The sequence below is a fragment of the Hordeum vulgare genome, chromosome 3H (genome assembly GCF_904849725.1).
Source record: "Hordeum vulgare subsp. vulgare chromosome 3H, MorexV3_pseudomolecules_assembly, whole genome shotgun sequence".
Lineage (NCBI taxonomy): Eukaryota > Viridiplantae > Streptophyta > Magnoliopsida > Poales > Poaceae > Hordeum > Hordeum vulgare.
Genome location: NC_058520.1, coordinates 208,435,211 through 208,458,288, shown reverse-complemented (window position 1 = coordinate 208,458,288; position 23,078 = coordinate 208,435,211).

Sequence of the window (23,078 nt, the reverse complement as noted above, 5' to 3'; positions counted from 1 at the left end):
AAGGAAAATACAATAAACCAGAGGGGTCACACTCCACAATTAATAGAAATAATTTTTGAAGAGGAGGACCATTTTATTTTACCCAAAACAAAAATTTGAAACTCAGCCACTAACTAAATTAGAAGAAAGGATTTTAAAAGGGCTATGGTGCAACAAGTGGTTTTGAGTTGGATCTTGTTGCACCCACACATAAAACAATCACATGCCACTAATTATACAACGCACACACACTTCATACCAAGGTGCAACACAAGGAACAAAAGACAAGAACAAAAGAAATGATGCTATGCATGATGCCATGATGCAACAGAGATGAAGCCAAACTTAAACTCTTTATTCAAATCCAACATTCCGACAAAGGAATGTTTAAATACAAGGATAGATATTACAAGAGGGGGAAGCAATTGCATTGGGGCTGTTACAACTGTCCCACACTACAAGAGGATCTTGACCCTAGATATATGACTGGAAGAACTGTGGGTACTCAGAATGGAGGAGTTCCTTGCGTTCCCAAGTGGCTTTGTCAGAATGATGTGACCATTGAACTTTGAGGACTTGATCGACTTCTTGCGGGTTTTGCGCTTAGTCTCTTCAAGAATTGCTATAGGATGCTCATGGTAGGATAGGTTGGGCTGGAGAACAATATCTCGGAGATAAATTGTGCGCTCGGGAGTCTTGAAGCATCTTTGGAGCTGAGTGACCTGAAACCCATCACGCACATTGGAGAAGTTGGATGGAAGCTCTAGTTGATATGCAAGATAACGTCTCTTGCCAACAACTTTGAAAGGACCAACAAAGTGGGGAGCAAGCTTTCCTTTGATGCCGAAGTGCCGAGTGCCCTTCATGGGAGACACTTTGAGATACACAAAATCATCGAGCTGAAAAGTCATGTCATGATGCTTGCTATCGTAGTAGCTCTTTTGACAGGACTGAGCTGCTTTGAGATTATCCCGAATGGCACGACACATTTCTTCTCCTTCAGGGATCATGTCATTCCCAACAATCTGGCGCTCACCAGTCCTGCCATATAAAATCTCGAATGGAGCCTTGCCTGAGCTTGATTAAAAGTTGTTATTGTATGAGAACTCAGCAAACGGGAGGCAATCTTCCCACTTCATGCCAAAAGAAATCACACAGGCTCTGAGCATATCTTCAAGGATTTTATTGACTCTTACAACTTGACCAATTGTTTGAGGATGGAAAGTTGTACTGAAACGGATCTTAGTACCCATCGCAGTCTGAAAGGAATCCCATAACTTGGAAGTAAAGAGGCCTCCACGATCTGAATAAATGAGCATAGGAACACCGTGCAAAGAGACTATCCTTGACGTATACAACTCTACGAGCTGAGCTGACAAGATAGATTCTTTGACCGGAAGGAAATGAGCAACTCTGGCCAACTTGTCGATGATGACGCAGATGGCATCATTGCCCCTCTTGGACTTTGAAACCCACTCACAAAATACATCTCCACATGGTCGAATTTCCACTTAGGTATATGCAAAGAATGCAGGAGACCCGTCGGACGTTGATCTTCTGCCTTCACTCTGCGACATACATCACACTCGTTCATGAGCTGAGCAATTTCACGTTTCATGCGAGTCCACCACAATGTCTGCTTTAGATCTTGATACATTTTCGAGTTACCTGGATGTACCGAGAGAAGGGAATTATAGGCTTCATCCATGATAACTTTCCTGAGATCTCCTTTTGGAATGACAAGGCGGTCCTAGAAGAACAAGGTATCTTGTCATCAACACGGAAGCATTTATATTACGGAATGCTCTTTGCCAAGCCAATCTTCATTTTCTTCACCATCGCATCAAGAAGTTGAGCTTGGCGGGCTTGGTCTTCCAAGGTAGGAGAAATATGGAGATTAGCAAGAAACCCCTGAGGTACTATCTAAAGGTTGAGCTTCCTGAAAGATTCACAAAGATCAGTCTCGAGAGGCTTCAAGATGAGACTGTTGCAGTAAGCCTGTCTGCTCAAAGCATGTGCAATGACATTTGCTTTGCCAGGAGTAAAGTCAATGCTTGGATTATAATCTTGGAGCATTTCCACCCAACGAGTTTGCCGAGGATTGAGACTCGGTTGGGTGAACATCTATTTGAGACTCTTGTGATCGGTATAGACTTCAACATGTCTTCCCAACAAGAGGTGTCTCCAAGTCATCAAAGCTTGGACCACTGCCACCAACTCAAGATCATGAGTGGGATAGTTCTTCTCACTTGGCGTCAACTGCCTCGAGGTATAAGCTAACACTTTCTTCTCTTGCATCACAACTGCACCAAGACCTTGGAGAGAGTCATCACATAACACTTGATAAGGCTTGGAATCATCAGGAGGAGTCAAGACTGGAGTTCATGTGAGCTTCTCTTTGAGTGTGTTGAAAGCCAACTAACACTCTGGAGACCAGACATACTTCACATTCTTCTGAAGAAGGTTCCATAGAGGCTTAGCAATCTTGGAGAAGTTCTCAACGAACCTTCTGCAATAGCATGCAAGCCCGAGAAAGCTTTGAAGTTGCTTCCCATTCTGAGGAGGCTCCCACTGAATAATGGCCTGGACCTTTGTAGGATCAATTTTGATGCCCTCGGCAGAGATGATGCGTCCAAGGTACACAACTTCCTTCAACCACAATTCAAATTTGGAAATCTTAGCATAGAACTTCTGCTCTCTTAGCTTATCAAGCACAAGCTTGAGTTGTTCTTCATGCTCTTCCTCAGTTTTAGAAAAGACCAGAATGTCATCAAGGTACACCAAGTCTAATTCATTCTTGAATGGGGAGAAGATATACTTTATCATTCGAGAGAAGGTCAGAGGAGCATTGGCGAGACCAAAAGACATCATTGTGTACTCATAAGATCCAAAGCTCGTCCTGAAGGCAGTCTTGGGAATATCTTCTTCACGAATGCGGATGTGATGATAGCCCAGCCGGAGATCAAGCTTAGAGAAAATCTTGCCCCCTTTCAATTTTTCGAACAATTCATTGATGTTGGGAAGTGGATACTTGTTCCTGATTGTCTTCTTATTCAACGGACGGTAACTGATACAGAGTCGGTCCATGCCGTCCTTATTCTTGAGAAATAGAAAACCACAACCCCAAGGAGATGAACTTGGTCTGATCAGACCGAGACGTTCTTGCTCATCAAGCTGCTTCTTCACCACTTTCAGCTCTTCGGGGGCAAGTTTATATGGACGCTTGTAGACAGGTTCTGTTCCAGGTTCAAGTTCAATAAAAAACTAAGCTGGCCGATGCGGAGGCAATCCTGTCAATTTTTGTGGAAAGACATCTTCATACTCACACACCACTAGAACTTGAGAAATGGGAGAGATTTCACGCGTCTCATTGAGGGAAAAAAGACGGATCGTGTCATCACGAGCAGCGAAAATAATCACGTCCTCCGAAGGATGAGTCAACTTGACTTCTTTGGCTTCACAATCGACAAATGCCATGTTCATCGCCAGGAAATCCATGCCAAGGATCATATCAGTATCTGACATGCCAAGGACAATTGTAGAATCTAGAAAAGAATAGCCTCCCATCTTGATATAGACATTCGGAACGACCAAATTGGAATTGAGACGTTTGCCCGGAGACAGAGCTTGCAATGCCTTTGGTAAAAACTCAGTTCAGAAATTATTGCCAGATGAAATGGGAAATGACATAAAAGTATGCGATGCACTTGTGTCAAACAAAACCTTTGACGAAATAGAATTAACCAAGAGATTACCCTTGATCACATCTGAGGAGTTCTCTGCTTCAGCTGCAATCATCATGTTCACCCTTACTAACCTGGGATTAAACTTCACCATTGTATTGCTTGGAGGCCTGATTGGAGGAGGAGGCGGAAGACGCTGCTGGTCGGTGCACTTGTTAGAGTAATGACCCTTCTGACTACACTTGTGACAAGTCATCTCTGACAGCGGATGGAATTGCACTTGAGGGCTCCCTTGATTTTGTTGTTGATACTTCTTCTAGAAAGCTGGTTTGGCTAGGTGGGAAGAACCACGACCACCAGGCTGGTTGAATTGCTGAGGCTACCGAGGAGGAGGATAAACCCAATATTCCTATTTTTTGGAACAACCTGAGTTGAGGAAGAGGAACTGGAGTTTCTGAAATGCTTCCTTGAGTTCTCAACTTTGAGCAAGGCCGACTAAGCCCTGAGAGCCAAATTGTAGAACTGGTCGAACTCAGTGGGATCGAGCAAGGCAAGGGCGAGCTGCAAGTATTCCTTCACACCACCACGGAACTGATAAATCTTGCTCTTCTGATCTGGAATGTCTTGCTTAGCATAACGAGCCGTCTCATGGAACTCCACATTGTAGTTATACAAAGACGAACTCGTTTGATTCAAGCGCCTGAATTTCTCACGCATGTCTTTGACAAAACTTGCTAGAATATAGTGATCCCTGAAATCCGTGCAGAAATCACCCCAGCTGATCACTCTGTCGCGTGTGGAATCTTTCAATTGCTTCCACCATTCTGCTGCTTGCCGCTTGAGCTAGAATGTTGCAAACTTGACAAAGTCCTCTGGTCTGACATTACTGCACTCGAAGTGTTTGTTCATGCCACGGATCCAGTCATCAACATCGAATGGCCGGTCACCGGAGGTGAAGGACTTTGTCTTGTTCGCTCGGAATTGATTCAAAGATGCAAACCGATGACCACCATTGTTGAAATTACCCTGCTGCCCTGGGTTCCTCTCTTCAATAATTGGTGCAACATTTGCGTGTTTGCATTGGTTGCCACCATCACTGTTTCCATGCCTCTTGAGGAGGAGGCGATGGTGGAGGGGGTGGTGGAGCGTTTGACTGATCAGTCTCACGACCCGTATTTTGGCGAGTTGGTGCAGCCATCCTGGAGACGGACAACATTAGACCATAGATGAAAATTCAAAGATGAAGCTGATTCAATGGACAGAAATATCTGAATAAAAATTCTTAGCAATTGTACTCGAACTAAAATTAGTAAGAATACTTCCACAAAATTACGGTCGACAACATCTAATTCAAAGCCACTTGCGATTGTCAAGTATGAGCTAGAATTGTTCGGAACAAATGTATATTCCCAACATACATCTGATGAAAGAGTACCTAGGTTACTAATGAAATTTCCAACTAAGAACTTCTGAAATTTATGGTCATGCAATCATGTCCACGGATACAAGGAGAAATTTTCACTCAACTCCTAGCAATAACACTAACCCGTCTAGTGTATCGCGTCCATCAACACATAACCAGAATCTCGGTAACTCATCTATCCGAGACCCTTGTAATCACAACGATACTAAGTATGGCGGTACCCCCAAATTCTCTGCACCGGTACTGGGGATGCCGGGCTTATCCCGCCACTACTAGTATTGAAGAAATTTTGAACATCCTCCGTCCTGACATACTAAGAAATCTGAATGATAACGATGTGCTCAAGAATCCCGTGGAGCTCAACTCCCCGAAATAAAGTCAACCCAACAGGAGGCACCAAGTCAGAACTCCGTCACATCTGTATCATATAGATTCCAAAATATCCGCGTGATCCTAAAAAATATTTTGAGCGAGAAGAGGAGTAGAATCAAAATTTTCTAAGTCATGAACCTCACCACAGCATAGAAGAGGTGTAAAAAGAAACCTACTCTCCGATATAACTTAGACTCAAAATATTTTTTACTAGACTCGACTCGGCCAAGTTCGATCAATCAATGGCTCCTATGGTCATAAGGCTCTGATTACCAACTTGTAACGTCTAAGATGTGGCACTTTCCTTATTTGGGGGCGAGGCCTCAAAAGGGGAAAGAGTCGTATCTAAGCATTTCACAAGCAGGATAAACATTGCAATATATAATAGATGGAAGAGTAATAAAATTTGTCTTACAATCGCCACAAGCTAAATTACAGATCCACACAGCCATTCATTATTTCGATATAAAACAGGGTCCGAGTACGGACAAGATAGACGACAAAATTTAATGCTATCCCACCTTGCTAGGACCACGATCACGACCAAGTGCCTCTAGTCCTCGGGGTACGTCACATGCAACCGGCCACAGTCCTCGTCAAACTCCCACTTCAGCTGGGTATCCTCGGAAGCATTTGTATCTGGGGTACCTGTACCTGTGGGTGGTTGTAGTAATCTGTGAGCCACAAGGACTCAGCAATCTCATGACCTTAGATTCGAATCTAACTAAGTCACTAGGTGAGGATGGGGTATGTGTTTGGGTTTGCGGCAACCTAAGCATTTATAGTGGCTAACTTACATTGAACAAGAATTAAAGATATGGTGGTCTACGCATGACGTTCGTTAACTAAGAATAATCACTAAGTGATCCTGGACGCCAACTTACATCAGTCATAACCCCACCATGTTCTCGATTAGAGAAGGAACTCTGAAGGAGACATTCCCAGTTACGCACACAGTTGGCATGTTTTAATTAAGTTACTTAAAGTTATCTAGAACCGGATGTTAACAAAGTTTCCATGTTTGCCACATAACCGCGGACATGGCTTTCCAAAAGATTTAACCCTGCAGGGGTGTTCGAATTAATCCATCACAAATTACCACAGGACGCATAGAAATCGTCGATCATGAATGTCGTGACCTCGTTGGATTCCTTAGTGGAAAACCTCAACTCAGAGAAGACCCAAAGTCTCACCGGAATCCCAATGCACAAGATATATCGTTAAGGTAAGACAAGTCAAGCAAGACCTCTCGACATGTCGACGAACCCGATGAGCGCGTATCTCGTTGTCAAGACACGACGGATAAGCGATGGTTACGACACCAAAACACCGAGTTACCCCAGGGAGCATTAATAAGCTGCTCTGGGTTGGACCAACACTCATGAGGATCACTGGCCTGGGGGTTGATTAATTCTCCTCGGGGTAGCTATTCCCTATGCTTTTATTATTAAGATGTTAGCAAATTAACACCAAAGTTGGGTCTTGCCAGACAACCCTTAGTCTAAACAATTTACCAAGGGGGTCCCCATAACAACCCCGAACGTGTTTGGTCCGCTCAGTTATGGAATAAAACATCGGAAGCCGAAACTAATATGTGAGGATGGGGTATGTGTTTGAGTTTGCAGGAACCTAAGCATTTATGGTGTATAACTTACGTTGAACAAGAATTAAAGATATAGTGGTATACGCATGACGATTGTGAACTAAGAATAATCACTAATAGATCATAAACGCCTACTTACATCATTCACAACCCCACCTATTCTCGATGAGAGAAGGATCTCTGAAGAAGATAGTCACGGTTACACACAGTTGGCAAGTTTTAATTAAGTTACTTTAAGTCATCTAGAACCGGGTGCTAACAAAGTATCCATGTTTGCCACATAGCCGCAGCACGGCTTTCCGAAATATTTAACCCTACAGGGGTGCTCCGACTAATCCATCACAAATTACCACAGGCCCCATAGAAACCCTCGATCATGAAATTCGTGATCTCGTCGGATTTCTTAGTGGAAAACCTCAACTCTATGAAGACCAAAGTCTCACCGGAATTCCAATGCACAAGATATATCGTTAAGGTAAGACAAGTCCAGCAAGACCACCCGATGTGTCGACGAACCCGATAAGAGCCGCATATCTCGTTCTCACGACAGAATAGATGGAACTAGCTATGGGGAAAACCAATCCCCACCTCGTGGTGGTGCAGGCAGTACATTTTGGACCAACAATCATGAGGAGCACTGGCCCGGGTTGTTGATTAAGTCTCCTCGGGGTAGCTATTCCCTATGCTTTTTATTAAGTTGTTGGCAAATTTAACACCAAAGTTGGGTCTTGCCAGACAAGCTTAACACTAAACGATTTACGAAGGGGGTCCCCATAGCAACCCCGAAGCTGTTAGGAGCGCTCAGTTATGGAATAAAACATCGGTTGCCGAAACTAAGGTGGCAAAGGCGGAACAAATCACCTAGAAAGAAGCCAGGTCTTCCGCCTTTTACCAAGTATATAGGTGCATTAATTAAATAACATTTAAAATAAGATGATAATAAAATTGCCCATGTTATCACATGGATGAGCTTGCACCTGCAACTAGCAACGCTAATGAAATTGTTGAGCAAGCCTAACTTAGCCAAACAATATTTGCTAGGAGGGGAAATGTTAGAGGTTTCATGGCAATGTTTGATGGCATATATATCATGTGGTAGGCAGCGGAAAAAACGGTGGAAATGAATCAACTATTCATAACAAAGCTATAAACGGTGTCAAGGTCATGATCATCTTGTGTGTGATATCTTCAGAGTGGAACTGTTGCCGATCTTACTGAATGAACTCACCGGACTCCTTGAACTCGTTTCACGCACCCATTGCTACCAAAAGAAACAATCACCCAATAAACACCAGCAAGTGATAATACAACACACAATATGATGCATGTATGGCACACACTTCAAAGCACACATAGAAATAATCCTACTCAAATGACAAAGTGCCACCTCATCACAAAATGGCACTTTTTTAGAACTGCTCAAAACTGCAAACTAGTGCAACCATTAGATTCCTTGGGTTTTTCTACCCCAAATCCATATATCATACTGCTATACTTGCATGCATAAAAATACCACAAAACTGAAAAGGAAATCTACCGAGAATCATAAATCACTATATGTCAAAATGAGAGGTTGATTTTGCATATGCCAGGTTTGGCATATTCCATCTCTGGAATATTAAAGATATGGAAATACCCACAACTAAAAATAAATGCCCTCAAAATATAATATAACATGGGGGGGCACGGGTTATAGGCACCAGGGCCCTAGTGCATGACTGGTGGGTTGTGTGGCCCACTGTCAGTGGCACAACTACAACAATCAGCAACTTGCAACAGAAAAAATGAAAAGGGGAGAAATGTGGGTCGAACCCACCACCTCACCAAACACAACCATGCCCCCATGCCACTGGGCTACTTTGATGTAGCTGCACTAATAGGGGAGAAACTCAGATAACCAACCATTGCATCCTAATCCATAGAAGGAAAAAATAACCCAAAAGGGGTGCGCGCTAGGGGTCTCAAACCCACGACCAACAAGTGCGGCTGTGGCTCGGTTGCCACCGCGGTAGGTTGCGGGTTCTGCTAGAAAAGGGGCACCAATTCAGATAAGCATATCACAGGCTACACAACAGACCGAAATTGCAGAATTTAAAAGGGGTGCGGGGTTTTGACCCAAGACCATCAGGTCTTTGTGTTGCGCTAGAACTAGTAGGCTAGGTAGGGGGATTCTGTTGTATGTTGGGATCCACACGAGATGTCAAATTAAAAGGGGACGCCTTCCACTGCTAGAGAAGAGAGACGCCGGCGGCATCTCACCGGTGCAAGCACAAGCACGCACACTCATGACACTACATGGGGAAACTGCTAGCGGTGTTGTGTGCTCGAGCAAAGGGCATCTCTGGCCTTCGCAAACGCGCATGCAAGCAAGCAAGCAGCTGTGCACGAGCGAGTGCAGCTGCACTCGCCGGTGCACTCTGCAACTGCTGCTACTACCACTATGTCTCTGCAGCTACTTCCACTATGGCATTGCTGCTACTGCCACTACGATGTTGCTTCTACTACCACAATGGCGTTGCTTCTAGTGACACTACGACGTTGCTGTTATTACGCGACGGTAGTGAAAAAAGCAACGGCGATGGCAGTCTACGTGACGCCGGATGGCTACAGACACAGAGGGGGAAGCAGAGGAGAGCAGTGTTGCGGCTCACCCAGGGTGGAGGGGATTGGAACTCTAACGAAGGGGAGGAACGACGCGTCGACGATCTCCTTGCAGAAGAGGTCGCATGAGGTGCTGAAGAGCCAATCGTCATGGACGTCGAAGTGCTCACTCCTGGCGCCCGATCACTACGGGAATGGATCCCTCTTGGCGTCCGCATCCTTCGGGTGCAGCTGGGGAAGAAGGGGGCGACGCCTACGCCGGTGACGAGCTTGAGTAGGAGGCGGCCGTGGCGATGATGGTGGTGCTTGGGTCCTCGCCCCGAGGGTGCTAGGGGAAGAGGAGGAGGGAGAATGGGCGAGGAGGAACCCTACGCGCAGGGCATGGCTAAATAGGCCAGAGGGGGGGCTCTGTTGGCCGTCTGATCTTGGCCAAGGGGGAATCGATAGTGGCTGAGGAGTTCATACACAGGGTGACGTCTAAAGGAGAAAGAAGGGACGCGCTGGTGGACCTAGGCCAAAACAAACAGAGCTGGGCCAGGCTTCCCTCCTTTGTGAGTTTAAAAGATTTTGTAAATAAAAACAACAGGTTGCTTTAATAAATTACAGAGGCTAAAATAAAAAGGTTTTTGATAAGATAAGAATATCTTTGGTCTTCTAAAATGTTGCCCCTGTTTATAAAAATAAGTAGGGCGTTTTAGAAGAAAAAAATAAATTCCTTTTATTTAACAATGAGTCTCCATTTTTAAATAAAACCAAAAGGAAAATATAATAAACGCGAGGGGTTGCACTCCACAATTAATAGAAAGAATTTCAGAAGACAGGAACATTTTATTTTACCCCAAAGAGAAACTTGAAACTCAACTACTAATTAAATTGGAAGAAAGGGTTTTAAAAGGGCTACGGTGCAACAAGTGGTTTTGAGTTGGATCTTGTTGCACCAACACAGAAAACAATTAGATGCTAGTAATTATACAATGCACACACACTTCATACCAAGGTGCAACACAAGTAACTCAAGACAAGAACAAAAGAAATGATGTTATGCATGATGCCATGATGCAATAGAAATGAAGCCAAACTTAAACTCTTTATTAAAATTCAACATGCAAACAAAGGAAGGTTGCCATACAATGAAAGATATTACAATAGGGGGCAGGAATTGCATTGGGACTGTTACAGCTCTCAAGCAAGGACTCAAGCATTAGATTGTCTTTATAATGCCACTTGAAAAGAAGAGTTTTTGGAAAGAGGCTTCGAAAAAAGTCATGAAGCAAATTATTTATCAATTTTTTTATTCTAGGCAATATTTTATTTCATAAAAATATTATTAATTTTTTGGGGTGTGGCAGTGCATCGACTTCATGACTTTTTATGGAGAAACGGAGTAATGCTTGAAGAATGATGACATGATGTAGACAAGAATTATTCATGTGGGAATAGACCCCATCGTTTTATCTTTAAGAGCAAATATACATGCTTGTCATGTCATTTTGTGTCACTGAGATTGAGCACCGCAAGATCGAATGCATGACAAAGCACCTCTTCCCATTCCAAGATTAAAAGATCAAGTTGGCCAGACAAAACCCAAATATCAGAGAAGAAATACGAGGCTATAATAATCAAGAATGGTTATAATTTCATAGATCTGACGATAAACTCACAATTGATCATATCCCAACAAACACACCGCAAAAGATAGAGTTACATCGAATAGATTTCCAAGAGAGCATCATATTGAAAAGCAAAAAGAGAGACAAACCCATCTAGATACTAGCTATAGACCCATAGGTATAATATGAACTACTCACCCATCATCGGAGGAGTACCAATGAGCATGATGAACCCCTCCATGACCGTGTTCCTCTTTGGAACGGGCTCTAGATTGGATTTTGTGGCTTCTAGAACTCGCGGTGGCTGAAATGATTTTTCGTCTTCTCTTCTAGGGTTTGTGTAATATTGTGGTATTTATAGAGCTTAGAGGCGGTAGAGGAGGTTCTTGAGGCCCCCACTACCCACCAGGGTGCGTCAGGGGCCCAAGGCGCGCCCTGGTGCCTCGTGGGCCACGTGGGCCTGCTCTAGTGAGCATATTTGGTCCTCAAGTTTCCTTATGGTTATAAAAATCTCCAAAAAGTTTCGAGGCATTTAGACTTCATGTGATATTGATTCTTTGCAAAGGAAAAAATATGTAAAAATAACAACTGGCTATAGGCACTATGTTAATAGATTAGTTGCAAAAGGAGATATAAAGTTGCTATAAAATGATTATAAAACATCCAAGAATGATAATACAATAACATGGAACAATAAAAAATTATAGATTCGTTCAAGACGTATGAGGGGGCTGAAGCCGATGACTGGCAGCTTTCAGATAAAAACAACCACACATGAGTCAAAATAATTTAATGAAGCATGATATACCATGCAAAGCAACTACATCATAAATTGCAAGAGTTCAACTATTATTTGGTATATGATAGTACTCTCACTCATAGATTAGATCTTTTGAGCACTGAGCCTCTATCGCCCGAGCACCATCCATTACAGTGGGAAAATATTGCTAGGGACGCCTATGCTCCTTCCAAGGAGGTGGGGGTCAGGTAGCCGTCTCGGCTAGCTTGATCTTTGGCCAAGGCACCATGGTCTTCTTGGGGAACGTTGCATGGGAAACAAAAAATTTCCTATGCACACGCAATCCCTATCCATGGTGATGATCATCTACGAGAGGGGAGAGTGAATCTACATACCCTTGCAGATCGCTAAGCAGAATCCTATATAACGCGGTTAATGTAGTGGAACATCTTCTGATCCAAATTGCAGCCCGTCCCGTGATCTCATCACGATCCGTCCCGCGATCCCATCACGATCCATCCCGATCTAGTGCCGAACGGACGGCACCTCCACGTTTAGCACACGTACAGCTCGATGACCATCCCCGCCTTCTTGATCTAGCAAGAGCGGCAGAGAGGTAGATGAGTTCTCCAGCACGGCGGCGTGGTGGCGGTGGTGGTTAATTAATCCAATAGGGCTTCGCCTAAGCACCGCCCAACTAGACTAGAGGAGAAACAGATCTAGAGAGAAGTAGAGGGAGAACATGGCAATTAGTGTTAGACCTCACCTCTAAAACCTCTAGTATATATAGGGGGAGGGAGGGGAGGAGGCAGCCTCAAACCCTCAAGGTTTGGCCAAAATTGGAGGTGGAGGAGTCCTACTCCAATCCTACTAGGAGTAGGATTCCTCCTTTCCACTTGGAAACCCTTTCCACCTTTTCCACCTTTGAGTTTTTTGCCTCTCAAACATCATGGGACCTAGTGGGAGCTTATTTCAGCCCACTAGGGGCTGGTTTGTATCCTCCCACAGCCCATAAGGCCACTCGGGGCGTGACAACCCTTCCAATGGTCCCCGGTACCCTCCCGGCACTCCCAGTACACTACGGATGAGCCCGAAACTTTTCCGGTGATCAAAACAAGACTTCCTATATATCAATCTTTACCTACGGACCATTCCGGAGCTCCTAGTGACGTCCGAGATCTCATCCGGGACTCCGAACAACTTTTTGTTACCAACACCTATAACTCAACTATACCGAAAATGTCACCGAACCTTAAGTGTGCAGACCCTGCGGGTTCGAGAACTATGGAGAGATGACCTGAGACACTCCCCGGTCAATAACCAATAGCGGGACCTGGATGTCCATATTGGCTCCTACATAGTCTACGAAGATCTCTATCGGTTGAACCTCTATGTCAATGATTTAGTTAATCCCGTATGATGTTCCCTTTGTCCTTCGGTATGTTACTTGCCCGAGATTTGATCGTCGGTATCTCCATAGCTAGTTCAATCCCGTTACCGGCAAGTCTCTTTACTCATTCCGTAATAAAATATCCCATGACTAACTCCTTAGTCACATTGTTTGCAAGGCCTATTGTGATGTTGTATTACCGAGTGGGCCCCGAGATACCTCTCCGTCACACGGAGTGACAAATCCCAGTCTCGATCCATGCCAACCCAACAGACACCTTTGGAGATACCTGTAGAGCACCTTTATGGTCACCCAGTAACATTGCGACATTTGATACACGCAAGGTATTCCTCTGGTGTCCGGGATTTACATGATGTCATGGTTATAGGAACTGGTACATTGACATGCAACAAACAGTAGCACTAAACTGACATGATCATATGCTACGTTTATAGTTTGGGTCTTGTCCATCAAATCATTGTCCTAATGATGTAATCCCGTTATCAAGTGACAACACTTGTCTATGGCCAGGAAACCTTAACCATCTTTGATCAACGAGCTAGTCAACTAGAGGCTCACTAAGGATAGTGTGTTGTCTATGTATCCACACATGTATTTGAGTTTCCAAACAATACAATTCTAGCATGGATAATAAACGATTATCATCAACAAGGAAATATAATAATAACCAATTTATTATTGCCTCTAGGGCATATTTCCAACAGGTCTTTGCAAAGGCCATCCGAGCTCCCTCTTTGCATACAGAGCGCTTCAAGACATTAATTCATGATGCAACATTGTAGAGCTTCTGCACCAAACCGAAGTAGCTGCTCAATTGCAGTTTCGAAGGACAAGTGTGAAGTAGAGGTCCTTCATGGACGTCTTCTCCATCCAATGCAAGTCCATCAACACCTTCATTTGATGGGTGAGAGGGAGAGGATGCTTGGGGGCATGAAACTATGCCCAGAACATCCTTCGCTCGACAACCCCGTCCCGGATTGCAAAATATCTTGCCGCATCAACCACACTCCTCAAAAGATCCGTGAAATCTCCTTAAGAATGCCACACACATGTGAGAAACGCAAACCTGATAGCACCGAAGGGAGATTGCAATAAGTACTCTTACCATCCGCAATAAGCTTGGTTTCGTGGATCTCCTTCTGGTAGCCTTCCGCCTCCATTCGGGCTTCTTGGATCAGTGACGTCACCGAGGTCAGCTTGGGAGTTTGATCTTTATTCTTCTGCTCGAGGGACTCACATTTACTAATGACATCATTTTACTCCTGTTGCACCGGACGCACCCTGGCCTCGTGCCTCTCACTCAATGTGTTTCTTGATGTCAGTTTGGTGACTGCTCGGGCAACCACCTCCTTCTGCTCTGCGGCCTCTTGCCTCGCCTTGCTTATCTCCACCTTGAGGTTCTCAACCTCTGTGGCGACAATGATAATCCTAAATAAGCACCTCATGCTTGATGAGGAAAACTACAATAGTAACAAATTCCATTCTGAACTTACCTTACGCTTCGTCAAAACGCTTGTTGGGACGGTCGAGCTATTCATCGGAGGTCTTGAGCTTCCGATTAATTTCATAAAACTCCATTGCATTGGCATCTGCCGCTGAAGATGACACCTACATAAAAACGCTTATGTGTGTCACACTTCCGAGCTATCGATTTTTAGACCCTCTGCGAATCCTGCTAGACTCTCGGGGGCTACAACTCACTTTTACTACTATCAATGTTCTTGAACCAGTTTTTACCCCCACTCGAGTTTTTCTAAAACTCAACCAAGGCTCGGGGCAGCCATATATAAGGATTATATAAATCTACAAAAATAAATTTTCCTTGTAAAAGGTTATTACATGATTTACCTTGAAGCCCGTCACGAGGCCTCTGAAAGCCTCCTTTAGTCCGATGTCAACGGACTAAATGCTTTGCAAAACCGCACCAAGGAAAGTGTAGTCCTCTTCAGTGATGGAGGGGCCATTAAAAGCCTCCTCCATCATAATCGGCCACCTGGTCTTGGCCTGTTTTACTACGGGTGGTGCTTGTGGCGGCACCTCGCCTCCCCTTTCGGTGGAGTCCGGAACGGACGACTCCGTCGGCGTGGGGATCTCCGGGGCAGCCTTTGGAGGTAGCTCGGCAGACCAGGCTCCCCCTCTTTGTTCACCAGAAGGGAATCTCCCTCCTCGTCTTTGGTGATCGAGGTGGTAACCTCGGTCATAATGTCATCGCACCGACCCCCCGTGTTCGCCTAGGGAGGGGTCCTTCGGAACAACTCCTTCACGGCCTCATCGGTAGGCGAGGGAGGTGTAGTACGCGATGCGGTCCCACTCTTCGCTAGATCAGCTGGTGGAGAGTCCCCCTCCGAGGATTGATCGGTGGGAAGCTCACACGATGGGCTACAATATGAAAGGAATCCATTTGGTTAGTAACAAAACCTCGATATGAACGCAAGACAGAGCCTTCAAATTAATACCTTTTCGCGAGATGTTTGACACTGGGGTTCCTTCATGGAACTAATTCATAAGCCTTGGACTCTCGTGCGGAGTTCGGTGTGTCATCGGACAGGGCCACCTTGCCCGTGCACAAACTTTTCGGGGCAAGAGGAGGCAGATCCTCCTCCGCGTCATCGGACTCCTCCCTTTTTCTTGTTTGAGCCGAGTCACACTCCTCCCCGTCCTGTCCCTACTCTTCCTCGTGAGCAGAGGAGGTGTGGGTCTCCCCTGACTTAGTGTCTGGGGGTCCATGTGAGCGGAGGCCCTCTCATGCCTCCCTCTTCCCGCCCTTCTTCTTCTCTTTCCTCTTCGGCACCGTGTACGGCGCCTCGATCAACATCAACATCAACAAGGCAGTCCTAGGGCCCTCGGGCAGCAGGGCTCGGCCATCAATTTGTACGACCCTCTCCAGCCAGCTCTGCAAAAGCGAGGAAGAAAGTATTAAGTTCCTTGTTAAAAGGCAAAACCTAAACATAAAAATAAAAACTATATTATACCTTCGTACGACGGTTTTTAGTGTCGAGGCCGATGTCTTCTCACGGTCCGACCAGTCCTTTTGAGGCTTGAATAGCACCTTCCACAACTTGTCATGGGTGGTGCGGTAGAAGCGGCCTTGTAGGCCCACATTAGGGATGCCCGATGTTGACAGGGGAGGAGGCAACGACATAGATTGATTTGGACCACATTGACCAGTTTGACTTTCTTTTCCATCATCTGGGAGACACGCTTCTACAACAACATCACCTCCGCTGCCGACCACCAATCAAGCCCCTTCTTAATCCATGACACTAGCCTAGTGCGAGGTTCGAATATGAATTCTGAGGGAGCTGCCATGTCCATGCCGCGTGGTTTGGTGATATAAAACCAATCTTTCTGCCGGATTTTGTTGGTGTCGATGAAGGTTCCTTTCGTCCACTCAACCTGAGGGAGCTTGCTAATCACCACCCCCACAATTCGAGTGCTTTCCAGCGACTATCTTTGGCTTGATGCTGATGACCTTTATCCACAAGCCGAAGTGTACCTGGACCCACACAAAGGCCTCATAGACAAAAATCTAACCCATAGAAAAACATCAAACCCCTTAAAAAGGGGTGGAGCGGGAAGTTAAGTCCACGGATGAAGGGGGGATGAACACCACCCTCTCTCCTTGCTTTGGCATGGGGATGACCTGTCCCTTGACTGGAGCACAATGAAATATGTCGGCCAAGAAATGGCCGGCGCGCTTCAGCTCCTGGATATCATCGTTGGTGATGCAGGAAGCCCCCACTTGCCCTTGGAACCAGAACCGGCCATGGCCGAACTGGGGGAATGGTTTGAGTAGATTGGAGGGGAGGTTGAGCCCGGGTGCTTAGAGCTCAGAAGATTGGGAAGACAATGGCAAATGCGAGATGTGAGAAGCATGCAGAGGCAATGCTGGTTGTATCCCTTTTATAAGCTGCTACAATACAAAGGGTGCCTTTATTGCACCACGGACCTCATCACTTTCCGATATAATCATGCACTTATGCGTGCATGGGACGTGCCAATGAAAAAATGGGGCACAATCTCCAAATCATAAAACATATCCCTTAAAAAATGGGGCACAATCTTCATATTGATGGGACGTGCCAATGAAAAAACTGCCTCAAACCACGAATCGAGTTTCCGTAACTGGTCAGTGGTCATGACCGGCCGGTGCCCTTCACTAAAAGTTGTCAGGTAAAGGCACCATTCATACTCGAGTTTTTCTCCTTTAAAGATGAGTAGCGCACATAGTTCGGAACCCAAGAAGTCATCGGTAGTCGAACTACCATCAACCAAGCATAGAAGAGGAGAAGAACTTGCCCCGCAAGCCGAAGACTAGAGCCATGTGAAGCTGCTGAGGATCGTGAACCTCGGCGTTGGAGGCTATTTTGGGGGTTACTGAGGTAGTCCTAGACTAAGGGGTCCTCGGGCCGCTCGCCTATTTCCTATAGGCCGAACATGTGGGCCGCTCAACGACTATTGCATAAAGGCCGAGCTATAAGACGACGTCGTGTTCTAGGAGGTAATATTTGATGCCTAGTGTGTCCTTCAAGTCAAGATGGTTGGATAGGCATGTTTATTCCGTGATGTAACTGACCATATGTAACCCTAGGTACCTCTGACGTCTATATAAACCAGATGGTTTACATTCGTAGAACACATCGACAAAACCACCATCTAGGGTTTAGTTAATATGATCTCGTGGTAGATCGACTTTGTAATCATCATACGCACATCAGTACAATCTAGTAGGACGTAGGGTTTTACCTCTTTCAGAGGGACTGAACCTGGGTAAATATTATCTCTCTGTTCCCTGTTCACCATTGATTCAAGATCCATAGATCGGGACCCCTACCCGAGATCCGCCGATTTTTACACTGACACACTCGACATCATCCGTGGGTCGCGTGCTTGACACATTCAATTGGGCCGGTACGCTCGCCAGACCAATGGGCCCTTGTACAAAGTCGACCGAGCCATCGTGACATGCATGTGTGTAGCCGGCCGACGGAGCTACGTCGCATCAATGAAATTACTGCTCCATCGGGACACAACTACGTCGCACCAGTGCAATTAGTGCACCCTCGAGATAAAACTTTACCGATTGACATGCCTCTATTGAGTGTGAAAAACGCATTCAAACGCCAAACATTAACACAAATAGTGCTTCGGTGGGCAATTAGTACCACTATTAGCGGGTGCTCCAATGAACGCATTCAAATAGACGTGTCTCACCATGGCTATTTAAACTCCTCCCGTCTACATCTTCACCTCAACTCGCATCCACCTTCTTGCTCCTCAATATCCAAAGCACAGCGAGATCTCTCCCAAGACAAGATGTAGTTCTATGACCCAACCTACCGCATGCCGGCCATTGTGCCGGACATGCGGCACCCCACCCAGGTCGTTGTGGAATACACCCTTTGCGTGTGGGCTATATCAAGGTGGAGGCATCCGACAGAGCTAGATAACTTATTCCTTGCTGCCGGCAATCGCCACCTCCCACACGTGTCTCTGGTCATGTTCCGCATTGAAGAGGTTTGTTCCAATGGCCTTGTGTGATTGACCCCACCGCTTGCTTCACCGACTGCTTCGACACCTACAGCCTCCTTGGCAAAGTATCTTGGTGTGGGTGCGAGTTCATCACTATCACCACCCCAACATCTTCATCAACTTCAACAACATGTTCCCACCCGCGAAGGCATGCACACTCTCATGTACATTTTTCTCGAGGATGACGAGTGAACGAGAACCCAAAGTGAACTTGGTGGTGTTCGGTGTTGACCAATATGCGAGGCTAGGTTAGTTGTAAGGACGCTCCTATAAGCCCTATTAATATGTAATATCTAGGGAAATATCTATGCATGTAATGCTTGTGTTCCATATATATAAAGGGTATATATTAATCAAACTTGAATTTCTATTGACGTGAATGTATATGACTTGAATTTATATCATCAATGCATGGTGCGACGCAACTCTTCGTGTATATTTACGCAAGATTAAGTAAATCTTTACATAGATGTAGGATTGATTTAGTTTTACGTGAGGAGTGCCTATGTGGAAACAACCGGCGATGCTGATTCATTTTTACATGCCCGTTGATCCCACACGTCCCCCGCAGACTATGTAGGGTCAATGTCCATGCAAATCAGTACTGCATGCGGCTAAATGTCGGTCTCAAGAAACTATATGCACAGGCAACGCGAATGCATGCGGCTAAATGTCGGTCTCAAGCAACTATATGCACAGGCAACGCGAATGCATGTGGCCTTACATGTTGGTCCGACGCATCAACACCGATGATGTGTACATGTGCGGCTTTACATGTCTGTCCGACGCGTCAGCAGCAATGATCCGAAGTGATGCGTATATGTGGCCTTACATGTTGGTCCCACGCATCAACATTGGTGTAATGACAGTCAAAGGCTTTAACCCGACGACAAGGCACCATTTGTCTTCTCGTGAGGTGCACGCAAGTGGAGGAGGGGGAAAGTGTGCACTTTGAGTTGGGTGGGGCAAAACTGAGGTGTACTAAGGAAGTAAGGGCAGGAAAATAGATATCACATATAATTAACCCACACGTCTCTTCTCATGCGAGCTACATTATTTTTTTATTATATCCTCCTTGAATACCTATCCTTTTTGGACTAGTATTATAACATGTGCACATTACCTTCCCTATTATTTAGACTCTCAAAAATATTGAAGTGAAGGATGTGAGCACAATTGTTTCTCTAAGATTTGACACCGGGGTGCTCTAAAAATATATAAGCGAAGCACTAGAACAATTGCCTAGCTCAAAAGATATAAGTGTAGCACATAGAGTATTCTAACAAATTATGACGAGCATGTGTCTATCTCGAAAATATGTTTCCAGAAACCAATGATTGTGGCAAATTAAAAAGAAAAGCAACTATAATAAATGCCGCTCCAAGCAAAACTCATATCATGTGATTAATAACAATATAGCTCCATGTGGCATACCAATAGAATGGAGACAAAAGAGGGGATTCCTTTCGAGGCAACCCAAGCTTACACTTTTGGGTCTTCCTTGAATATTACCTTGGGGTGCCTTCAGAATCCCCAAGGTTAGGGTCTTTCCTCTCCTTATCCCTTCATGCATCATTATCTCACCCAAAACTTGAAAACTTGAGCACACAAAACTCAATAGCAACCTCCTTATTCCGTTGGTATAATACGTAAATCATAAACTTTAGGTACTGCTGTAAATTGATTCATATTTAATAATTTCATAAGTTACTATATTATAACTTCTCCATGACTTACACCCCCTGATATAATCCATAACATCATCAAAACAAGCAGACTATGCAAGCAAAAATTGTATATGTCTAAAGCGGAACGGTTTGTGATGATCAAGCCAAAACCATACTTCTGTAACTCCGAAAATCCTGAAAAATTAGAAAAACCTGGGAAATTTTATACCAATATTATGTAAAAAATTAGATCAAAAGAACAATTGAGTAAAATCACAGAAATGTTGCACCGGACGTAAAAGTTTTTGTTTTTGCACACGATCAATTCTACTATCTTCCAAAGTATCCCATAGGCTTTACTTGGCACAAAAAGTAATTAAAACACAAAAACACAACCATTACAGTATAAATAATCACGTCATCACCCTAAAATAGAAGGTAAAAGAAAAATATTTAAAATAACTATTGGGTTGCCTCCTAACAAGCGCTATTGTTTTATGCCCCTAACCACACATGACGCATAATATCAAGTGTTGCTATAATCGTAAGGAATATTTAGCATGATCATATCATATTCCCTCCTTTCAACATCAACGTTTCTAATGGGTAAGTAAAATAAATTAAAGGGACTATATTTCACAATGCAAGGATCTGTGAGGTTAAGCTCACGAGGAGGATGCTCTTCTTTAGGTCTTTCATAGGTAATAGATATTTCTTTTGTATACAAATTTCTATAAAGGTATTCCCTTAATTTCTTTTCAATCAAATAATCTTGTCCTGGAGTACCTACGGTTAATTTATCATTGTATATAAATATTTTATCAATCAAAACATTTGGTGAAACTTCCTAAGATTCTCATCATAAGAAACATAGTCTGTTGATTTTACTTTCCTTATTTCTTATTGGTCATCAAGAATTCCTTATATAGGTGGGCACTCGCCATTGATTATATAGTGAGCAATATTTCTCTAGCTTGTTTTATAATGATGAAAATAGTGGATAAACGTTTAGGATGGGGAACATGCATGTTAGAAAATTCTAGAAAAGCCTTTGTACACTAGGATGCATATGCACAAATTGTCTCTCCAAATATACTACTAGCAAATATATAACATCCACAAAACTCGTAGTTCTAGTAAGTATTGATCCACCTATTATAGGCAACGAGCCATCACAAGTAAAGAAATCTTGCATCAAACTTTTTTCAGTAATATTACCACTACCTACACAGAATTTATTTGTATGCATAGTAGCGGGTTATCCCTGATAAGGATCACCATCAGCAAGATTTTCAAGTGTTTGTGTAGCAACTTCATCAAAATTCCTTCGAATGTTTTCATAATTGGTGAATCTTGATGATCTAAAGGTTCTGCACTAGTAGCGGGAGCATCATTAAACCTTTTAAATTCACACATGCTAGGGACTTAGAGAAAAACCAGAAAACAAGAAAATAAAAATATTTTTTGTGTTTTTGATATTTTTGAGCAAGCAAATATTGAAGGAAGTAAAAGTAGAACAAGTGAATAATAATGAGAATAATAATTTATGTCAAGGAAATAAAAATATTGAAGGAAGTAAAAGTAGAACAAGTGAATAATAATTTATGTGAAGGAATCTAATGAAAATTTGATGATGTCTCCCCAGAAATAGTGCGAGAAATTCTTGGTGCTACTTGTGGGTTGCGTTTGGTTTTTCCACAAAGAGTAAGGGTCAAGCAATATAGTAGCGATAAATATTTCCCTTAGTGAGAATCAAGGTTATCGAACCAGTTGGATAACCAAGCAAACCCTCGTCGTCAGCACCTACACACACAAAACCAAGCACTTGCAAACGATGTGGGCAAGAGGGTTGCCAAGCTCCTTGAACTCGTTACTTGGAGGGATTAATTGTGATAGATAGAGATTTATAAATTGGAAAAGTAAATAAATGGAAGCAAGGTATTTTTGGTTTTTTGCAGTATGATTAGGTAGACCCGGGTGATGCGTCCACATGATTTCTTATTAGTATTTATATGATTCTTTGTTATTATTCCACTTTATGATACAATTCTTATGCCTTTATGAATTTACAAGGCACATCACAAAGAGGAAAATTACCGGAAAGTCGAATTGGACCTGAAAACCAAGAAAAGGCTGAAAATTCACTAGACTCCAAATGACTTCAAATTCACGAGTACTTGTTGTGGAATATATATGACTTTATGGATAAAAAATGTACCAAAGGGGGGCACTTGTTGGTGCCAAGCTAAGAGAGCGTGCCCACCCCCCCTACGCGTGCCCTTTATGGCTTGGGCCCCCCTCCCAGGTGCTTCAGCATCCCTCTTCTGCTATAAGTTGGGTTTTGACCTCGAAATACTTTCGAGATGAAGCGCCGCCGTCTCGAGGTGAAAACATGGACAGAGGCGCTTTTGCTCTTCGGCAGAGCAATTCTGCCGAGGAAACTTCCCTCCGGGATGGG